Raw genomic sequence first — 23,553 nt, forward strand, 5'->3', positions numbered from 1 at the left:
TTTCTTCCGGCAATCTTAATTCCGGCTACGGATTCATCCAGCCCAGCCTTTCACATGATGAATTCTGCATATACAGTGGTGCCCCGCAAGACGAATGCCTCGCAAGACAAAAAACTCGCTAGACGAAAGGGTTTTCCGTTTTTTGAGGTGCTTCGCAAGACGAATTTCCCTATGGGCTTGCTTCGCAAGACGAAAACTTCTTGCGAGTTTGCTTCCTTTTTCTTAAAGCCGTTAATACCCGGGGAATCCGCGCTCCGCAAGACGAAAAAATCGCAAGACAAGGCAACTCGCGGAACGAATTAATTTCGTCTTGCGAGGCACCACTGTAAGTTAAATAAGCAGGGAGACCATATACAGCCTTGTCGTACTCCTTTCCCAATTTTGAACCAATCAGTTGTTCCACATCCAGTTCTAACTGTAGCTTCTTGTCCCACATAGAGATTTACCAGGAGACAGATGAGGTGATCAGGCACTCCCATTTCTTTAAGAACTTGCCGTAGTTTGCTGTGGTCAACATAGTCAAAGGCTTTTGCATAGTCAATGAAGCAGAAGTAGATGTTTTTCTGGAACTCTCTAGCTTTCTCCATAATCCAGCGAATGTTTGCAATTTGGTCTCTGGTTCCTCTGGCTCTTCTAAATCCAGCTTGCACTTCTGGGAGTTCTTGGTCCACACACTGCTTGAGCCTTCCTTGTAGAATTTTAAGCATAACCTTGCTAGCGTGTGAAATGAGTGCAATTGTGCGGTAGTTGGAGCATTCTTTGGCACTGCCCTTCTTTGGGATTGGGATGTAGACTGATCTTCTGTCAAGTGTCTCTTTTGTTAAGCGTCTGGGGCTCCGGAACAGATCCTGGACTCAAAACAAGGTACCACTGTACTTGAAGAAAATAAACTTGTTCATAAACAGCATAGTCAAAGAGTATACACAGAGTGCTCATAGCAGCTATCTGACTCTTCACAGAGGCACAGTCTTAGTGATTTACTAGAATCCTGCAACCACTCTGTCTGCCTTAGCTTTATATAGCAATAACAACAGCATTATTCCACAGACTACTCCATACATAATCCATACAGCTCTCTGACTGAGGCCCATAGAGAGGCTGGCTACTTTTTATAGGAAGAATGAGTCATCACCTAAGATGAGTCATGAGTCACAGTGACTTAGCAGTTTGCTGTTAGCAGTTAACCAGTTAGCAGGCTTAGGCTTGAATAAGGCCTTGTAGGCCTTACTGCTTCTTCTGCTCTCAAGAACCTTTGTCTCATGACACAACCTAGATATTAATTCGAAATGTGGATTTTATGTTAAAGTGTATAAGTGTATTGGGTAATCAGGCTGGAGGGAAAAGGGTTAGGAGGGTGGAAAAGTACAGGAAATTCTGTTTACTGGAAAGTGTTACTTGGTGCCATTGACAAACTGATAAGGTATTGTTGGAAAACTGGCTGTTTTGAGAACAAGGGAAAGGGAAGAATATGGCAATTTAAAAGCAGTCAACCTCAAGTTTGGATAGAAGGGCCTCTGAACAGGACCCAGGAGGTAAGTCCTATTTCAAATTGGTGGAGCTTTTCTTTGAATTGAAAAGACAGCTGATAAAAGAGATGAAGGAAAAATTAGACAAGTTAACAGACAAGTTACTAGCCCAAATGGATAAAAACACTGGAGTGGTGACAGAACTATTAAGATAGAACCATTGACAAAGAAAACTGAAGCGGGTGGTGTTTTTTATGCAAGGATTTGACATGAAGAAAGATCAGGAGATACCCATGGTAGAGGTGGATGGTATGGGTGGCGGGTAGGAATCATTTGGGAATGCCTTGGTGGCAGAAAGTACAGGCTCTGAGACTGAGAAAAGCCTGTGTGGAAGGTGAGCAGGATCTTAAATCTGATCCAATTGCCTTCCGGTGAAATTTAAGTACCGTATTTTTCCATGTACAGTGGTACCTCGCAAGACGAATGCCTCGTAAGACGAAAAACTCACAAGACGAAAGAGTTTTTCGTTTTTTGAGTTGCTTCGCAAGATGGATTTCCCTATGGGCTTGCTTCGCAAGACGGAAACGTCTTGCAAGTTTGTTTCCTTTGTCTTGCAAGTTTGTTTCCTTTTTCTTGAAACCGTGCATTCACGGGCTGCAGTTGCGACTTGACTTCGAGGAGCAACTCATAGCACGCGGTGTGGTAGCCTTTTTTGAGGTTTTTGAAGACTTTTGTGATTTTTGAAGCTTTTCCAAAATCCGTGTTTTGCAAGACGAAAAAACTCGCAGAACGAATTAATTTCGTCTTGCGAGGTACCACTGTATTGGGCGCCCCCATGTATAGGACACCCCCTATTTGGGGGGACCCCAAATTGAGAAAATGGGGGAAATTGACCTGACTTGTTGAATTTTTTGGGGGGGAGGATTGCCCAGATGCTAACAGCCCCATGTGTCTAACAGGCCGTCTATCAGCTGTTCCCTCGCCAGCAATCGCTGAGCTTTTTGGGGGGCAGAGTTGAGCTTTGGGGTGGGGAGAGTGGTGAACCTTTTTTTCCAATTACTTTTAGCACTTTTTGCCTTTCCCATGGAGCTTCCATACAGTATTCTGCTTGCCTCCTCCCACTCTGCCCACCATACAGCTGGGAGGGAGGCTGTAGGCAGTCCGCTTTTGCTGTGCAGTGTCTTCGCGCAGCTCCATTTGTGCACGGACAGCATAAAGTTACACAGGAGGACTGCGGTGATTGAAGTAATATCCCCCTCTGTGCCTTTAACATCAGCGAAACATCACGCCTTGCACTCCTCCTGTGTAATATTGCACCACCCGCACACAAATGGAGCTTGGGCGGAGACGCCACGCAGAAAAAACAGATCACACCTGCAGCATCTGCCTGTAGGGTGGACAGAGTGGGAAGAGGCAAGCAGACTGAGAATGCCCCACGGGAAAGGCACTGCCCCTCCATTTGGCCGCGGCGATCAAATATATCTCTCCCCTCCTTGTCTTTCCCGTGGGGCATTATTTTCAAAATACAGTGCATGATTACCAAAATCAACAGCTCCTTGTTGGGGGACAAGGTTTTCCGCAGGGTTATCTTGCTGCAATCCTACAGGTAAGTAAGAAATGAAATGAAATGAAACTTCACTTATTTCAAATTGAAAGAGCGTTTGTTGACCCCCTTTTTACATTTGTCTTTTCTTCTCATTTCTTCTCTTTTATGGTCTCCTGATCTGTGATGCAATTTGGATGGGTGATTTATAAATTATTTGGGGTTTTTATATATCTGCAGAAAGGAAGAGAGGAAAACAAGACAAAAAATTTTATATACTAATAATTTAGTAGAAGAAGTTGCGGCAGCAGTGGTAGTAGGCTAGTAGTAGCGGGGGCACATTGGCCATGAGTTCTAGTGTTACGAGTGTCAGGAGCATCCTACACACAAGTAGGCATCTGGCAGAGACACATTGTGATGGCCTGGGAATCTGATTCAGAGGCTGAACCAGAGGATTCCCAGCCTGCACAGGAGTCCCCGCCTCCAGGGCCGGCTGAGCCAGGGCAGGGCCTTGAATCTGAAGGGTCCGCACCTGTGCCGGATCCTCAGGAGCAGACACCAGATAAATCCACTCTGGCTCCGGGGGTGATTGAGGACCCATTGCCTGCAGGTGCTCCTCTCCCACCCAGCTCAGGGGAAGGTGAGGCTGCTTCTGGGTCCAGTAACCCTCCAGCCTCTCCTGAGCTGCAGAGGCTCAGGGCAGAGAGGCGTAAGGAGTTCTATCAGGAGGAGTGCTTGCCTTAAAGCCAGGAGAGGCGTGTCACCTAACACAGCTCCTTCCTCATCAGCATCAAACAGCAAAGAGAAAGAACAAAAAACAATAATCCTACATCACGGAACACAGTAATACAAACATGCTGTCTCCATCACTTCCCACTATGTGGAATGAAAACATACACTGTCATGTGATAAAAAACAACCCCATGACTGCAAGCATGGGAAAAGAATCCTAACAATGAGAGAGGAATAAAAAGTTTTCTTTATCCATTTTTCCACACTATCAATAAATTTGTATGCCTCTTCATGCCCCTTCTGGCAAGCAATGGGCTGCACCTCACAATGGTTGGGAGGAATGTTTTTGCCAAAAATCTCAGAAACCTCATCAGGAGGGCTTTAAACTGACTAATGTGGGGGAGACAGTGCTCCTGAAGGTAGGAGTCTATCAATTGATGAAGATGATCATCCAAATGTCATAGACCAAAAGGAGCAAACAGCACGCAGACCTAGTGGTGGGAGAAAAAAATCCTTAAATAAGAGACACGGGGGAATGATTAATGGACTTCAATGTCTGTACACTAATGCGCAAAGCAGGGAAATAAACAAGATGAGCTTGAGCTCTTGGTACAGCAAACTAAAAATGACATAATAGGCATCACTGAAACCTGGTGGGATAATTCCCACGACTGGAATGTAATAATGGAGGGTTACAATCTATTTCAGAGAAACAGACCAGACAAGAAAGGAGGAGGAGTGGCGTTATATGTCAGGGATGTGTATACCTGTGAAGAGATCCAAGATTTAGAACCTCAAAGCCAAAGTGAGAGCATTTGGGTCAAAATTAAGGGAGAGAAGAAGAACAGTGACCTCATTGTGGGAGTTTACTATAGATCCCCAAGCCAAACGGAGGACATAGATGATGCCTTCCTGGAACAGATGGCCAAGCATGCAAAAGGAAGGGAGATAGTAGTAATGGGGGACTTCAATTACCCAGATATTTGTTGGATGTCAAACTCAGCCAAGAGCATAAGGTCAAACAGATTCCTCACTGGCCTTGCAGACAACTTCGTTGTCCAGAAAGTGGGAGAAGCAACAAGAGGAACAGCCATTTTAGATCTGGTCCTAACCAATGTTGATGACCTGGTTAGTGGGGTAGAAGTGGAAGGATCATTAGGCACGAGTTACCATGCTCTTCTGAAGTTTACTATACAGCGGAAAGGAGCAGCCAAGCATACTAGGACTCAATTTCTTGACTTTAAGAAAGCCGACTTCATAAAACTTAGGGAAGTGCTGGGTGAGATCCCATGGACAGTAATACTAAAAGGAAAGGGAGTTCATGATGGCTGGGAGTTTGTTAAGAGGGAGATAGTAAAAGCACAACTTCAGGCAATACCAATGAGATGGAAACATGGAAGGTGCCTAAAGAAGCCAGGGTGGCTATCTAAAGAACTTTTAACTGAGTTAAGATTAAAAAAGGATGTGTACAAAAAATGGAAAAGGGGGGAAACCACCAAAGAGGAATTCAAACAAATAGCCAGCACGTGTAGACACAAAGTCAGAAAAGCTAAAGCACAGAATGAACTCAGGCTTGCTAGAGAGGTTAAAAGCAACAAAAAAGGCTTTTATGGGTAGGTTCGTAGCAAAAGGAAGAACAAAGAAACCGTGGGGTCACTCAGAGGAGAAGATGGTGAAATGCAAACAGGGGACACAGAAAGGGCTGGACTCCTCAATGCTTTCTTTGCCTCAGTCTTCTCCGATAAAGGAAACAATGCCCGACCTGAAGAATTTGGAGCAAATGATTGAGCAGAGGAAACACAGCCAGAATAACTAAGGAGATAGTACAAGAATACTTGGCTAGTTTAGATGTATTCAAGTCTCCAGGGCCAGATGAACTGCATCCAAGAGTATTAAAAGAACTGGCAGATGTGATCTCAGAACGACTGGCAGTCATCTTTGAGAATTCCTGGGGAACAGGCGAAGTCCCGGCAGACTGGAGGAGGGCAAATGTTGTCCCTATTTTCAAAAAGGGGGAAAGAGAGGACCCAAATAATTACCTCCCAGTCAGTCTGACATCAATACCAGGGAAGATTCTGGAGCAGATCATTAAGCAAACAGTCTGTGAGCACCTAGAAAGGAATACAGTGGTGCCTCGCAAGACGAAATTAATTTGTTCCACAAGTTTTTTCGTCTAGCGAATTTTTCGTCTTGTGAAGCACGAAATCCCATAGGAATGCATTGAAAATCAATTAATGCGTTCCTATGGTCAAAAAAAGTCCAAACAAAGCCAAATTTGGTACAAAAAGAGTTTATTAACTGCTCTTTAAAGTCACACATACTGTAAAGAGCATTTCAAAAATTGAAGGAACAATAAATTAAGTTTCTAAACATGACAGAAAAACATTTAAAAATCAACAAAGTGTACAGTACATTTTCTAAGACTCTGGGGGACAACTCGAAGAAGGTTCCTCTTCCACTCTTTGCTTCTTGCTCAAGAACCTGTCCATGGTCTGCTGCTTCATCCACCTTTTCAGCACCTCCCTGAAAGGCGACATGACCGTCGTATCAAAAGTGTTCGCAAGGTCATGTGCTACGTGCTTGTTAGGGTGGTGCCGCTCTGCAAAAGCCTGCACATCCTTCCACTTCAGGCAAATGTCCCTCAGTTCTTTGGAGGACAGCCGTTCCTCAGTTGCTTCCTCCTCTTCCAGCGAGGCCCGCTCCTGTGCAGCCTCTGCCTGCAGTTCGACCAGCTCCTGGGTGGTCAGCTTGTGGTCGTGCTCCTCCACCAGCTCGCAGACGTCCTCCTCTGTGACCTCCAGTCCCATGGTCCTCCCCAAGGCAACAATGTCCTGCACCACTGTTGACTCTGGTGCATCAGAGTCACTTGGTGCCACACAGTCTGGCCACAGGCTGCGCCAAGCGCAATTCAAATTTCTCTGGCTGAGCCCGTTCCAGGCCATGGTGATCATCTTCAAGCAGGTGACGATGTCGAAGTGGTCCTTCCAGAATTCCCGCAGGGTGATGGTGGTGCAATCAGTCACCTCGAAGCATTGCCTGAAAAGCTCCTTGGTGTAGAGTTTTTTGAAATTGGCGATGACCTGCTGATCCATCGGCTGGAGCAGTGGCGTGGTGTTAGGCGGCAGGAACATGATGTTGATGAAACTGAACTCCTCCAACAAGTCCACCTCAAGGCCTTTAGGATGAGCAGGGGCATTGTCCATCAGAAGCAAAGCATTCAGCGGCAGGTCATTGTCCAGCAGGTACTGTTTGACAGCAGGGCCAAAAGCAAGATTGACCCAGTCCACAAACAGCACACGAGTGACCCAAGCCTTACTGTTGGATCGCCACATGACACTCAGCTGCTCCTTGTCGATCTTGTGTCTCTTGAAGGCCCGTGGGTTCTCCGAGTGGTACACCAGCAGGGGCTTGATCTTCAGGTCGCCGCTTGCATTGGCACAGAAGAGCAGGGTTAGACGGTCCTTCATGGGCTTGTGGCCAGGCAACTTGGCCTCCTCCTGTGTGATGAAAGTCCTTTTGGGCATCCTCTTCAAAAACAGCCCGGTCTCGTCGCAGTTGAAGACCTGCTGTGGAACGTAGTCCTCCATCTTCACAACCTCCAGGAACTCCGCTGCAAACTCTTCAGCCGCAGGAACATCAGAACTGGCAGCCTCTCCATGCCTGACCACGCTGTGGATTCCAGATCTTGTCTTGAACCGGTCAAATCAACCTCTGCTTGCCTTGAAGACTTCTGGCTCACCTGAGGTTCCTGGCTGTTCCCGGACGAGGTCTGCGTGCAAGGCCTTGGCCTTCTCACAAATGACGGCCTCAGTCACTGTGTCCCCTGCACGCTGCTTCTCTTCTAACCAGATGAGCAGCAACTTCTCGAGCTCCTCCAGAACAGCTGGGCGGTTCTTCACGATCCTGGTGACTCCCTTGGCTGCATCAGTCGCCAGGATCTTCTCCCTCATCTTCAGGATGGTCCCGATGGTCGATGGATTCCTCCCGTACTCCCTGGCGAGGTCCGTCACACGCATTCCGCCGTCGTGCTTCCGGATGATCTCCTTCTTCATTTCCAGCGTCACCTTCTCCTTCTTCCTCTCGCCGGCCTCTGCAGCAGCAGTCTTCTTGGGTCCCATGGCAGCACAGCTCCTACCTTCGTAAACTCACACACACACACACAGAAAAATCAGTGCTGTGTTTTCATCTTGCGAAGCAAGCCCCTAGGGAAATTTGTCTTGCGAAGCAATTCGAAAACGGAAAACTCTTTCGTCTAGCGAGTTTTCCGTCTTGCGAGGCGTTCGTCTTGCAGGGCACCACTGTACTGTGATCACCCATAGTCAGCATGGATTTCTGAAAAATAAGTCATGTCAGACTAACCTGATCTCGTTTTTTGACAGAATTACAAGCCTGGTAGATGAAGGGAACGCAGTGGATGTAGCCTACCTTGATTTCAGCAAGGCATTTGACAAGGTGCCCCGTGATATTCTTGTAAAGAAGCTGGTAAAATGCGGACTCGACTATGCTACAACTCAGTGAATTTGTAACTGGCTGACTGACCGAACCCAAAGGGTGCTCATCAATGGTTCCTCTTCATCCTGGAGAAAAGTGACTAGTGGGGTGCCACAGTGTTCTGTCTTGGGCCCGGTCTTATTCAACATCTTTATCAACGACTTGGATGATGGACTCAAGGGCACCCTGATCAAATTTGCAGATGACACCAAACGGGGAGGGGTGGCTAACACCCCAAAGGACAGGATCACACTTCAAAATGACAGATTAGAGAACTGGGCCAAAACAAACAAGATGAATTTTAACAGGGAGAAATGTAAAGTATTGCAGTTGGGCAAAAAAAGGAGAGGCACAAATACAAGATGGGTGACACCTTGCTTGAGAGCAGTACATGTGAAAAGGATCTAGGAGTCTTGGTTGACCACAAACTTGACATGAGCCAACAGTGTGACGTGGCAGCTAAAAAAGCCAATGCAATTCTCGGCTGCATCTATAGGAGTATAGCATCTAGATCAAGGGAAGTAAAAGTGCCACTGTATTCTGCTCTGGTCAGACCTCACCTGGAGTACTGTGTCCAGTTCTGGGCACCACAGTTCAAGAAGGACACTGACAAACTGGAACGTGTCCAGAGGAGGGCAACCAAAGTGGTCAAAGGCCTGGAAACGATGCCTTATGAGGAACGGCTAAGGGAGCTGGGCATGTTTAGCCTGGAGAAGAGGAGGTTAAGAGGTGATATAATAATAATAATAATAATAATAATAATAATAATAATAATAATAATAATAAATTTTATTTATATCCCGCCCTCCCCAGCCGAAGCCGGGTTCAGGGTGGCTAACAACAATCAAATAATCAATCAAATAATCACACATTCTAAAAATATTTCATTATAAAAATTAATTAAAATCAAATTAATGGCAACCGATTAAGCAAAATTCTGTGCAGGTTGCCAGAGGAGGGAGTCAGGCTGCTGATATGATAGCCATGTTCAAATATATAAAAGGATGTCACATAGAGAAGGGAGAAAGGTTGTTTTCTGCTGCTCCAGAGAAGCGGACACGGATCAATGGTTCCAAACTACAAGAAAGAAGATTCCACCTAAACATTAGGAAGAACTTCCTGACAGTAAGAGCTGTTCGACAGTGGAATTTGCTGCCAAGGAGTGTGGTGGGGTCTCCTTCTTTGGAGATCTTTAAGCAGAGGCTTGACAACCATATGTCAGGAGTGCTCTGATGGTGTTTCCTGCTTGGCAGGGGGTTGGACTCGATGGCCCTTGTGGTCTCTTTCAACTCTATGACTATGATTCTTTGATTCTAGTAGAATGCTTGCCTGCGGTCTTCATTTTACACCTTTATGCAACAGGTAAAAACTTTCCTCTTAACCAAGCCTTTGTTTGATGGGCATCCTATGCCCTTTTAAAATGTGTTGGGCGAGTTATTGGGTCGTTTTTGCTTTGTTTGTGTATTTTGTGGTTTTATATTCTGTGAACCACCCTGAGACCTCTGGATATAGGGTGATATATAAATTTTAACAACAACAATTACTTAGAGACTTCAGGTACCAAGCAACTAACATGTCTAAATAAGAAGATGATGGTGATGAAGAAGAAGAGGATGGTGATGGAGGAGGGACACTATCACTATCACAATCACTATCACAAGAAATCTTGTGATACAGTGAAACTGTAATTCGTTGAGGGACAATTTGTAGCACATCCCATGTCATCCTTGCCATGTATTTTAGACCCATCTGTGATAGAGAAGAATTAAATAACTACATCTGCAAAAATTCTCATCAGTTCTCTCCTTTCTGAAATCTAGATGATGTTTACTAATTTAATTTTTGGCCAAATGGGTGATGGAGGAGGGACACTATCAGAATGGCACTCTCCCTGCCCCCTCCATCAAGATTCCCAGCATCTGGGAGTCCCAATATTTCTCATTTTTAAAAGAAACAAAGAGAAGTATCTAAGCTTCAAGAGTCAATTAGATAACAATATTATACCATTATCCTCCTCATGAGGAAATCTACATTATTCATTTTATTACTGTTTCGCAAAGGAAACTGTGGACAAATACCTCTATCCCCTTTCATTGAATTTTATGCTGCTGATTCTCAGGGAAATCTGGAAAATTGGCCTGGGCTTCCAGAAACATAATGCAATTAGTTATTAGCAACTTTATTAACTAATAATTGTCCATTTGTTCCTTCTAAAGACTCTGTCCTTCACCACTGCTAAATATTGTTAATTTGATAAATGCAGAAACACAACAAAATTTTATTTGCCACAATAGTTTATTATGTTTATTATGAAGGAAGGAAACCCCATCAACCATATCATGAGACATAGCTCCCAAGCCCCACATTTCTCTCTGCCCTGCATCCCATTCAGCCTCCACCAAATGCCAGAAAAAAGACACAGGAGTCCTGTGAATTCCAGAAACTCTGCAAACCCACCATCAGAGAGGCAATCTCCACCTCTACCGATGCTACAAGTGGTGGGATCCAAAATGATGGAGACATTCTTCTCTCCTAACTACCCTTCATTGTTGAGCTTCTTTCCAGAAGGCAGAGTATCACCGCATCGTGCTTCTATTATAGTGCCTAAAAGGTAGTTATAATACGGTGATGTCCTAGCCAACTCACAAAACGTTGGGGTGGCACAGCCGTTATAAACCTTATCAGTAACCGAACTGTCATCTGGTAAAGAGAAAGAGGCATGGTCACAAGTATATTTTTTTGTTATTATGCAAGAGTGGCTTAATCCACATTCTGGGATGGGGAGAGAGAGAGGCTCAATGTTGCATTCTGGATCATCACTTCATAGGCTCAACTCTATACTGCATAATACTGTAATATGTTCAGGAAAAAAACCCCTGCCCTTCCCCACAAAACATGAAATCTTTTTTTCTGGCAGGAAGTTGCAAACAGAATAAGAGAGCAACCAACCCACCCTGGCAAGCTGTGTTTCTAATCTCCCTCACATTTGTTGGCAGTGATACTTACCATGAACAAGGACAAACTCAAAGCATCGAGTCTCATCACCATTACAGCTGAGATTTTCCCACTTCGGATAATCTTCTGGGCCAGAAGCATGACACATTAGTCCATTGTTTTCATATGATGGATCTGCCAAAAGCAATCTGTACACTAAACACATGGATCCAGCCCATATATCTCCATAAAAAATCCTAGGCCTCAGTTCTTTAATCCTGCCAGAGGGTTGCATTAATCAAGCAGACAATGCAGATCTGGTTATTACCTTGAATACCTAGACTGAGATGCCAGCAGTCGGATTGCAGGACTTCACCTGCCTGGATGGTGTGTTTTGGGTTGGGGAGAGAGAAGCCAGACAGGCTTCAGGTGGTAGGCCACCCATTTGTGAGCCAGGCCCAGACCTGGTAGGTATATGTTCCAACATTTCCTGAGAGGACATTGGGACATCTCCCGCCCCTGTCCCCCACAAACACATGGTTATGGCCGTGGAAACCCAGATGTTTGGCAGCCCTACATTATGCTGTTTACTTTGTTACTATGTTGTAAACTATGCTGTCACCTATTGCTGAAGGGTATACACATATATATCTAGATATAGATATATACATTTTTAAAATAGTAAATACAGCTGCTGCTTCTTCTTCTTCTTGTTATTATTATTATTTGTATTCAATACACTTATATATGTTTTAAACTTTTATATACCACAATACAGTCTCTAAGTGGTTTGCCAATTAAAAATGTGTGTGTGCGTGTGTGTGTGTGTGTGTGTGTGTGAAACTGTGAAATTACAAAAAAAAGCAATTTTACACATAGCTACAATGCAATGCAATAAAGCAATCAAATCTCAAAAGAAATAAAAATAAGTTATATTTAGATTCAGGGATCCTTTCCCTCTCTTCAGAAACCCTTTTGCCAAGACATCTCCCAACTCACTACACATTACACTGAATTTATGCCCTAGGTAAAGGTAAAGGTAAAGGTAAAGGTACCCCTGCCCGTACGGGCCAGTCTTGACAGACTCTGGGGTTGTGCGCCCATCTCACTTAAGAGGCCAGGGGCCAGCGCTGTCCGGAGACACTTCCGGGTCACGTGGTCAGCGTGACAAAGCTGCATCTGGCGAGCCAGAGCTGCACACGGAAACACCGTTTACCTTCCCGCTGGTAAGCGGTCCCTATTTATCTACTTGCACCCGGAGGTGCTTTCGAACTGCTAGGTTGGCAGGCGCTGGGACCGAGCAGCGGGAGCGCACCCCGCCGCAGGGATTCGAACCGCCGTCCTTTCGATCGGCAAGTCCTAGGCGCTGAGGCTTTAACCCACAGCGCCACCTGCGTCCCCTGAATTTATGCCCTACATTTACACAAATAATAAAATACCTGCTCCTCAGTCAGTATCACTGATCCCATTCTGTTTCCCAAATGCACACAAGCACATCATCTGCCCAGTCACTTCAGCATTTCTTACTCAAGTCACCATCCCCTATCGCTAGTCACTCCTTCCACACAACAAAAATGTACTTCAAAAACCAACGAAAGAAAGAAATGGTTCACTTACTGAACCGTATAAAATAATAATACAAATTGCCACCCATTAGTCACACATATATTCCTGACAACAATTTCGCTACTTCCCAGGTCACAGTTTCCCTTTCCAGACTCTCACCTGAGGAGGGGTGGAAGTGTACACAACCCTCCTGGTAACCCTTCCTTCCACCAAGGAGGGTCCTGAGACAAGTCAACCTGCACAAGAGGCCATTTTTAAACCTTAGCTGAGGGCACCCGCCTCACAGTCCCAATGCCCTTTGGAGCAGCAGTGCTGCTTTTGTCGTTCTCTGGCTGGAGAGCCATCAGCAGCAACTACAGGTCAATTGACTTCCTCCACAGTTCTCCCATGCAGGAGAACTCCTAGGATCTAGTTGGGCTAGTAGGGAGCAAGGAAGAAATGTATTGTGTGTCCAGGCAGAGACCCCCCCTCTCCCCTGGGAGACAGGCCTAGAGCAATGAATCATACATGTCAACATTTATTATGATTAAAATGGCCACAACATTATTCACAGTTTCACATGTAGGAAACTTTGGATTAGGCATTGGGCGTGTATCCCTCTCAGCCCCCCAGCCAGGGAACTGAGGCACAGCAGAGTTACTCGGATCAGAGGGGGCATTGTAAAATGCATCTTTACATAGCCAGCCCCCACTTCTTCAAACAATTTTGGGAAGTTCACCGACAACCTACCAGTGTATGGCCAGTGTCCCCCTTCACACAAGACCTGAACCCTGAAAACGCCATCGCAAGGAGGGGTGAGTCACCACTGCAGTCTCCCCTCCTTTCGAATGATGACTAAAGTTGTGACAATTCCTATGGGGAAGGTGAAACCTGCGGAGCAGGGAAAATTCCTTCCTGGTTCTTCAACAGCAACCATCATAAGACAAACCTGAAAGGAAAATGGTTAAACTAAAATAAAAGGAAAAGTTTAAAGAGAGGGTTGGGTGGGTAAAGCTCAGGAAACGACTGTGCGTCCCATGCTGCCTCTGCCCCACTTATAAAACCCCAGAGCAGACCGGAATGAAATTTTCTCACTCGCGGTCCGCTCACTTGGCCTGGCCCTTAGTGACACCACAGATTGGCTGGTTTAAATAGGGGTTTGGCAGGAAGCCCAATGGTCTGCGACACTTGGAAAGCAGGCCAGCTCAGACCGACTGGCTTGTCTCTAGGGAGATCGGGAGTGCTGCGCGCTGGTCCGCAAATGGCACCCAATGTCTGATGTTTTAGTGGTTATTCATCTCTCTATCACTCCCCAATCCCCCAATAAATGAAGAATCACCCAGGGGTCATTTGAAGCTCTTTGTCAATAAATGCTTCAGACAGGACACTTGCTTCCCCCTTGAGACACAGATGGTGATGCTGATTCTAATCATCTCCCATGTAAACTAGGAACATGGCTATTGCACTGGAACAGCAGCATTTGTCTATGAGCAACCAATGGGGAAATGGGAAACCTCAATGATATTCATACTCAGGGATACATAGAATTCTACAAGAATACATAGAATTCTACAAGAATGCAGCTACTTACCACGAATATATCTTTCGTTGCAAAAGTCATCTTGGCAGCAAACGATGACACTCCTTAGGTAACCTTCAAATGTAGAGAAGGTGTAATTCATTGAGGGACAATTTGTAGCACATCCCTTTTTTAACATGGTGTGTATTGGAGACCCATCTGTGAGCGAGAATTGAAAAGACTAAATGTGCAAAAATTCAAATCACATCTCTCCTTACTGAAATCTAGATGATGTTTTTAAACATTTTTTTTGTCAAATGGGTGACTGAAGAAAATAAAATATGTCAAGCACTGAATTTGCAAGCTAGTAATTCAAGTCATTTCATTAGTAATCAACCAATGAGTACAACATATTTTCTTCTCCAAAACCATGTAAATATTCTAGGATATTTCCTTAAAAAATTGCACATAAATGGGTCAAGGCAGACTTGTTTTTGCTAAGGGCTCGAAACAGGCTAATCTACCATCCATCTCTACCTAATAATCAGTTAGTTGTTTCAGAGGCCCACTCAAGAATATGCCATATACTATACAGTGGTGCCTCGCAGGACGAAAATAATCCGTTCCGTGAGTCTCTTCGTCTAGCGGTTTTTTCGTCTTGCGAAGCATCCCTATTAGCGGATTAGCGCTATTAGCGGCTTAGCGGCTATTAGCGGCTTAGAAAAAGGGGGGGAAAGGGGGGAAAGGGAAAAAACTCGCAAGACTCGCAAGACGTTTTCATCTTGCGAAGCAAGCCCATAGGGAAATTCGTCTTGCGAAGCGCCTCGAAAAACGGAAAACCCTTTCGTCTAGCGAGTTTTTTGCCTTGCGAGGCATTCGTCTTGCGGGGCACCACTGTATTTTTAAGAGGCAGAAGAAGAATATATTACTATGCTATGCATTTTTGTGTTTTTATACTGTAAACTGCCCTGTGATCCTCGGATGAAGGGTGGTATAGAAATTTAATAAATAAATAACATGGTAAGAAAAACTGGCAACCCTGGAAAAAGAGAAGGCTAGTATGGAGGTGGTGAAAGTTCACTTCACAGGCCAAGTTTGTAGGAGAAAATAAAATACAATGAAAGGATTAAAGGCAATAAGAAAAGTACAATTAAAAATCACACAGCATTTAGCACATCAGTTGATAACTGCTGCAACAAGCAAATGTCTTGGGGGGGGGAATTGGGGACTGCGTCTGCAGAGCTCCCAAACTCATCATCCCTACTGCCTCTTTGCCTCAATTTGCAAACTATATCAGGTTGGTTAATTCACTTAACTCATGATGCTCCAGCAACTTTACGTTCCTGTTTATCATTATGGCCTGTCACTCAGGTACAAGTCACTATAGTGTTGAAAATCACCCACTGAAGACAACCAGAATCACTACAAAGCACTACCACCCACCCACAGCTCAGATAGCTTTTCCAGGAGGATCCAGTGGTTGGTGCATGTAACCTTCTAAGAGGAAATGTATATATTGTCTGTTCATGTTGGCTTTGTTTTTTAAGAGAGAGATTATTGTGAAATGTCAGAGTGTGCCTGTCAGGGTTTGAGGAAGTATGGTATTATAATATTGCAGACCTACTTGCTGCGGCATTGCATGAGCCCATGGTGCCCAGCATGTGTATCTGTGAGCACCGGAGGGCAGGGCAGACTGGGAGAGGGACGCGGAAGATGAAGGAGCCCACCACAGCACCCCAGTAGCCCCACATACTGAGGGAGAAAAGAGCTCCCACAGCCATGCAAGGCACAGTGGCAGATGGAGTTCGTACCTCCCTCAGCTGCAGTATCACCACCTCTCCAACGCTTCTGCTCCCAAGGAATGGACTGGTTGAGGGAGCTATAGTGGCAGCACATGATGGCACCCACTTGAAAAAATGTGCCCAGGGCAATGCCCCCCCCCACACACACTACATCACTGCCTACTTGGCAGCTGCTGCTTTGGAGACAGTGAGAAGATGACTTTGAATCTTGCTTCAAAGGGCTGGGTTCAGGTCATTTAATTCTGGTTAGTCAAGGAAACAGCAGACCCCGATAGGCTCATGTTTCTTATCAGTTGGTAGTTAACTGTCAGTGAGGAATTATCATACATGGCATTTGGGAATATCAGTTGAGGAGGGAGGTGTGAGGCAAAGGCCAGAGAATATTCACAGAAAGCATGTTAACAGTAATTGGCTGCCCTGTCTAAAGTCCATAGCTGAGATATTAACACACTCTATTATGTTACAGAGAAAGGGCCCTAACTCACTAGTAGATCATTTGCATTGGATGCATAAGGTCCCAGATTCAATGACTAACATCTCCAGGTATGGATGGGGGAAATTAACAATAGACAGTAGACACCTCATGCCAATTGGTTTAGACAATACAAAGATGGACCAAGGGTTTGAGTCTGCAGGAGGTAGCTTCCTGTCTTCATGTGAGCAGGTATTATATCACCGAAACAATGTAATGTATAAACCATCTTTCATTTCAATGAAGAACATATTTGAGGCTTGAATTAAATACATTACAATTTGCATAGATTAGTGCTATCACACTCCCAGTTGCGACATTCTCTTGGCACTCTCTAAATGTTATGGAATGTGACTCTAAACAACAAAACCCCTGCACACATGCACAAAGAAAATACAGAGGTGTGTTACAGCACTATGTTGTATGCAAGCAAATAACAAGGTGTGTTGTCGTGGTATGTGTGGCAGTGGAGGGGTTCCCAAGAAAAGCTCTAATACGTTTTGTGTTGGCCAACAGCAACACAACAGCCCAGCAGCAAAGCCAGTAGATCCTTAATCTCCAGTAGTTGCTGTCACCACGCTCTCACTTACTCCTGCAGTCCCAGTTGGGAGAAAACTTGGAGTACACTAAAGCAATCACTTTTTCAAAGGTTTGGAGCCAGTACCACAACACTCCTCTGATTGCCCTGCATCTTTGTGGTTTGTCTCAAAGTTTAGTGGCAACCCATACTCTTTCTGAGTCTCCCAGAACTCAGAGGAGTGTGCTGGTCACCTACATCTCTTATCCTAAAATCACAGTAGGTTCTAGTCATGTGTGGATTCTAAAACCCCGACATTGGAAGACATGTACACTTCAGCAGTCAAATTAAGAAACCTACTAGGAATTAAGGTAACAGGGAAACATGAAGAAAGTCAAAGCAGAATACAAAATAAACCCAAGCACTGTGGCTCTAAACTAAACTAATCTTAACCAAAGCACATCACTTGTTATTCAGGTTTACTCACAAAGAATCATCATTTTTTAGAAGATTCCATCGTGGAACCACAGTGCTGGAAAGGCAGCTGGATCCCCTGCTGTTGGAAGGGGAACAAACTGCAAGAAGCAGCTCAGTTTTTTAAAGGCCCACTCCTCTCTTATGGGAATGGAGAAGCCTTAGCTATTTCTGATCAAGTTTCTCTGGTCCCTCAAATAGGCCCTTTAAGTATCCTCTTTGCTAAGAAGAGGCTTGACTCAGAATTGATGTGCAGCTCAGGCTCTTTCTTCACAGCATGTTTCCTGGCAGAATTTCGTGGGCCCCAGAAAGAGAAATCTTCCAGATGTACTCAAATCCCTTGAAGAAAGCAAGACCATTATATGTCAACAGACTCTACAGGATCTTCTGGGGAGAATCACAGGCCTGGTTCACATATACACTCACCTCAATTCATCTCCAGTTCTTTGGTTGTCCAGCATTTAATGACTCACCTGAATGCATGAAAGGTCATCCTTAGATACTCCAGGGACCAAATGGTGGACCCACACACCCAATTTTAATGAAACAGAAAAGACATACTCACCTAAAAAGCCCTCGAAATAATGTTTAAAGCAAAAGCCGTTGTCAATTTCGCAAAAAAGCTTGAAATGTTCGCCACAGAAAAGATTTGCCACAGTGAGGAGAAATGAGGAAACATTCAGTGGCGCCACAAAGTTGCTCATTCCATGATAAACAGCATCCTACATTCATGGTTAGAAATATGACCATGAGCTCAACCTTTGTTGAATATAACCCAACAAACGAAATAGGAGCAGCTTTCATCAACTCAGGATCCACTTGCAATAGTGGGTCATGTGGGATGAAAGCATCCAAAATGCTAAATAATGCTCACAAGGTCTGTAGAACTCTGTAATGTCAAACGTTTGAGTCAGGTGGTACAGCAGTGGCCCTTATTAGCCATCTTCTGTATGAGAGCAGCAGAAGTGGTGTACTGCTATCAGCCTCAGTTTGTCTATAACAGTATTTATGTTAGAAACAAATCTATATAAGACATATTATCAACATTTTCCTGCATTTACAGATAGGTAGCCGTGTTGGTCTGCCATAGTCTGCCATAGTCAAAACAAAAAAAATGAAGAAGTGTGCATGCACACGAAAGCTCATACCAAGAACTGACTTAGTTGGTCTTTAAGGTGCTACTGGAAGGAATTTTTTTTATTTTCCTGCATTGTACATATTAATCTGAACGTGCAAGCACACAAAGTAAAAGTTATTTCTTATTTAAAGTGTCTTGTTCAGCTTTTAGAGGAGGGAAAAGCAACTCATTAAAGGGTCAACTTATTGGTTTTCAGGATCCACAAGCAGTGTTGGGTTGGAAGATGCATGTACACATATACACACCTTCCCCCCATTTCTCCCACACAAACATACCCGCTCACTGTGACAGACAGAGAAATAGCTTTATGGTGATTCATGCATCCCCATACCAAAGCAATGGCATCTCCTTCCCCCATTGCAGCACATTCCACCTTACCTCTCCCTGTTGCCTAGATAATTGACTGTGTGGTTCCCCCTTCTTCCCTGCACCAGTCAGATGGGCATTAAGTTGTACAGTGCAATTTCAGAAGTCCCATCACACACTTCTGCACACAGCCCACATTATTGGTGCTAGGAAGTGTGCTACCACCAGCCCAGAGCATGAGCAGAGCATGAGGGCAATGGGGAGAAGGATGCACCAGGAAAGCCTTCCCCATCCATCTTCATCACAATCGAATGTGTGCTCATCTGCCCTGCCAAACACCTGCTTGGCCAACTGAGGGAAGCACAGTTACCGAAACATGACAAAGGGTCAATCCGCAGGTATGTGACATAGACAACCAATTGCAGCTGACATGAGGTCCATAAGCCATGAATTGCTCACTTGTGCTGGAAGTAATGGGCAGGTGGCCCAGTCTCATGAGAAGTGTAACAAGCCCAAACAGAGCAACCACATCAGCACAGGAAGCATTATAAAATCAAGCACTAACAGGCAGTGCCATTGCTGGGAGGGAAGACTAGCCAAGTTCTTTGCCCTTGGTGAAGCCTCCAGAGGCTGCATTGCGGCTCTCAGCCTCTGTGTGTATGGAAATGCGTGTGGGGTGTGTGTGCCAAACTGGGTGTTTGACCTGGGTGAAATAAAGCCTAGTTTTGCCCCTTCTACCAAAGACAATCTTTTCAGCATATTTTTGTTTTCCTTCAATGAACCTATCTCAGTCTCTCTAGCTTAGTCCACTCCACATCCCCTCCCAGGTAGTGAAAAGAAGAATCCAGGATTTCAGCTTCCTACTCACCTGGGAGAAACACGGCCAGGAGAAGGCAGATCCTGAGGAAAGCCTTCATAGCGCTGAAGAGATCAAAAGCTTAGAAAGACTCAGAACAAGCCAGCAGGTGACTTGTGGAGGAAGAGGCTGATGTGGGGGAATTTATAGGCCAAAGCGGGGAGGCCTGGGAGTAGAGGTGGGAAGAACTAGTCCAGTGAGGGGCGGGAAATGATGAAATTAGAAATTGCATAGAATGTTTTCTTGGAACACAAATTTCAGTGCTGAAATTAATAAAATGTGTTTTTTTAGAACGACATGATCTTCTGCCAACTGCCTCTTCAGTTCCATGTCATTAGCAGGGTTAAGAAACAACGATCGATCTCCTTTGGATGTAATTTCACCAAATGACCTTCCAGTCCTTCTCCACCCCAATTTCCCCACAATATATGAGGAAAGTCTCTAGATTCAGCCAACTTGGCACGTTCAGTTTTGTAATATACAATCCTTTTACAGAATGTATCCTGCAAAACAAAACAGCTGAATTTTTAAACCCCACAAATTAAAAGCTGCTTGAGAATGTTTTAAACAAATTAGAAACTTGGAGCAGGGAAACAACAGCAGAACCCACCCCCCAGCCGCCACCGCCAAGCCCTGCCCAAAGAGTTCATTCACATGAGTCTGGTTTCACCTCATAGGTCAGCTGGTAATGGCCTTACAAAGGGAACAGACCCTGCAGTCCTCACCACAGTCAAAGGTCCAGTCCTCACTGGAGCAGGAGTCTTTATAGCTGGAGTGCAAGGACTTGGGCCCTGCCCTGTAGGCCAGATGGTGAAGGCCTTGTGAGGGGTCAGGCCCTTCAGTCCTCACCGCTGCCGATGGTAAGTGACCAGTCAAGTGACAGTCAAGTGAGATGCAGAAGGCTTTACACAGTCAACCATTTTGTTTCAGACATAACATTAAGAGAACAACCAATATAGTTTTGTAGTAAATTCCCTCCATTTTGGTCTGGAACTGAACCGGTGGTACACAGCTTGAATTGTTCCAAGAAAGGCTAGTGCTTCAGGCATGCATTCAGCGGCATCATAGAATCACAGAGTTGGAAGAGACCACAAGGGCCATCAAGTCCAACACCCTGCCAAGCAGGAAACACCATCAGAGCACTCCTGACATATGGTTGTCAAGCCTCTGCTTAAAGACCTCCAAAGAAGGAGACTCCACCACACTCTTTGGCAGCAAATTCCACTGTCGAACAGCTCTTACTGTCAGGAAGTTCTTCCTAATGTTTAGGTGGAATCTTCTTTCTTGTAGTTTGGAACCATTGCTCCGTGTCCGCTTCTCTGGAGCAGCAGAAAACAACCTTTCTCCCTCCTCTATGTGACATCCTTTTATATATTTGAACATGGCTATCATATCACCCCTTAACCTCCTCTTCTCCAGGCTAAACATGCCCAGCTCCCTTAACCGTTCCTCATAAGGCATCGTTTCCAGGCCTTTGACCATTTTGGTTGCCCTCCTCTGGACACGTTCCAGTTTGTCAGTGTCCTTCTTGAACTGTGCTGCCCAGAACTGGACACTGTACTCCAGGTGAGGTCTGACCAGAGCAGAATACAGTCTCACTATTACTTCCCTTGATCTAGATGCTATACTCCTATTGATGCAGCCCAGAATTGCATTGGCTTTTTTAGCTGCCACGTCACACTGTTGGCACATGTCAAGTTTGTGGTCAACCAAGACTCCTAGATCCTTTTCACATTTACTGCTCTCAAACCAGGTGTCACCCATCTTGTATTTGTGCCTCTCATTTTTTTTGACCAAGTGCAATACTTTACATTAAAATTCATCTTGTTTGTTTTGGCCCAGTTCTCTAATCTGTCAAGGTCGTTTTGAAGTGTGATCCTGTCCTCTGGGGTGTTAGCCACCCCTCCCCGTTTGGTGTCATCTGCAAATTTAATCAGGATGCCCTTGAGTCCATCATCCAAGTCGTTGATAAAGATGTTCAATAAGACCGGGCCCAAGACAGAACCCTGTGGCACCCCACTAGTCACTCTTCTCCAGGATGAAGAGGAACCATTGATGAGCACCCTTTGGGCTCGGTCAGTCAGCCAGTTACAAATCCACTGAGTGGTAGCATAGTCGAGTCCGCATTTTACCAGCTTCTTTACAAGAATATCATGGGGCACCTTGTCAAATGCCTTGCTGAAATCAAGGTAGGCTACATCCACTGCATTCCCTTCATCTACCAGGCTTGTAATTCTGTCAGAAAACGAGATCAGGTTTTTCTGACAGGACTTATTTTTCAGAAATCCATGCTGACTATTGGTGATCACAGCATTCCTTTCTAGGTGCTCACAGACTGTTTGCTTAATGATCTGCTCCAGAATCTTCCCTGTTATTGATGTCAGACTGACTGGGCGGTAATTATTTGGGTCCTCTCTTTTCCCCTTTTTGAAAATAGGGACAACATTTGCCCTCCTCCAGTCTGCCGGGACTTCGCCTGTTCTCCAGGAATTCTCAAAGATGACTTCCAGTGGTTCTGAGATCACATCTGCCAGTTCTTTTAATACTCTTGGATGCAGTTCATCTGGCCCTGGAGACTTGAATACATCTAAACTAGCCAAGTATTCTTGTACTATCTCCTTAATTATTCTGGGCTGTGTTTCCTCTGCTGAATCATTTGCTCTAAATTCTTCAGGTCGGGCATTGTTTCCTTTATCGGAGAAGACTGAGGCAAAGAAAGCATTGAGGAGTTCAGCCCTTTCTGTGTCCCCTGTTTGCATTTCACCATCTTCTCCTCTGAGTGACCCCACGGTTTCTTTGTTCTTCCTTTTGCTACGAACCTACCCATAAAAGCCTTTTTTGTTGATTTTAACCTCTCTAGCAAGCCTGAGTTCATTCTGTGCTTTAGCTTTTCTGACTTTGTGTCTACACGTGCTGGCTATTTGTTTGAATTCCTCTTTGGTGGTTTCCCCCCTTTTCCATTTTTTGTACACATCCTTTTTTAATCTTTTTTTTTATATAATATTTATTGAAATTTTTAAGTTACAGTATAAAAAACAAACAAAATTATTACATATCATAACATATTTTCTTATTTCCTTTGGACCTCCTCACATCTCCCGCTCCTACATTCCAAGTTGTAAAGTTATACCAGCAATTTATCACCTTACTTCCATCCTTACTGTCTGATTTCCAATATTATATCTCAAATTTTAGATACCTTAGTTATACTCCTTGAAAAATTGAATTTAATCAAATAATTATCTAAAAATTTGTTTTTTCTTACATTTTAACTTATCTTCCTAATTCGCTTCATCTATTTTAATGGTGCCAAATTGTTTATAATCAAGCATCCTGCTTAGCATTCATACAGTTTACAATATTTTTGCAAATAAATCTTAAATTTTTTCCAATCTTCTTCTACCGTCTTCTCTCCCAGGTCTCAGATTCTGCCGGTCATCTCAGCCAGTTCCATATAGTCCATCAGTTGCATCTGCCATTCTTCCAGTGTGGGTAGATCTTGAGTTTTCCAATGCTTCGCGAGAAGTATCCTTGCTGCTGTTGTTGCATACATAAAAAATGTTCGGTCCTTCTTTACCACCCCTTGGCCGACAATACCCAAAAGGAAGGCCTCTGGTTTCTTAGAGAAGGTACAGTGGTGCCTCGCAAGACGAAAAGAATCCGTTCCGCGATTCTCTTCGTCTAGCGGTTTTTTCGTCTTGCGAAGCAAGCCCATTGACAGCTTAGCGGATTAGCGCTACAGCTGTCAAGCGGCTTCC

At 44.6% G+C, this 23,553-nt stretch overlaps 1 protein-coding gene across 1 annotated transcript in view; it reads right to left on the minus strand.

The window, feature by feature from the left end:
• Positions 1–10,534: 10,534 nt before the first annotated feature.
• LOC310851733 (uncharacterized protein) overlaps positions 10,535–23,553 on the minus strand; it is a 112,063-nt gene continuing 99,044 nt past the window's right edge. Inside the window, exon 5 of the transcript XR_014567795.1 lies at positions 10,535–10,932. The gene's annotated coding sequence lies outside the window, so the exon portion shown is untranslated. The remainder of the gene's footprint in view (positions 10,933–23,553) is intronic.

This window comes from Podarcis gaigeae (assembly GCF_964106915.1).
Source record: "Podarcis gaigeae genome assembly, chromosome: 8".
NCBI lineage: Eukaryota > Metazoa > Chordata > Lepidosauria > Squamata > Lacertidae > Podarcis > Podarcis gaigeae.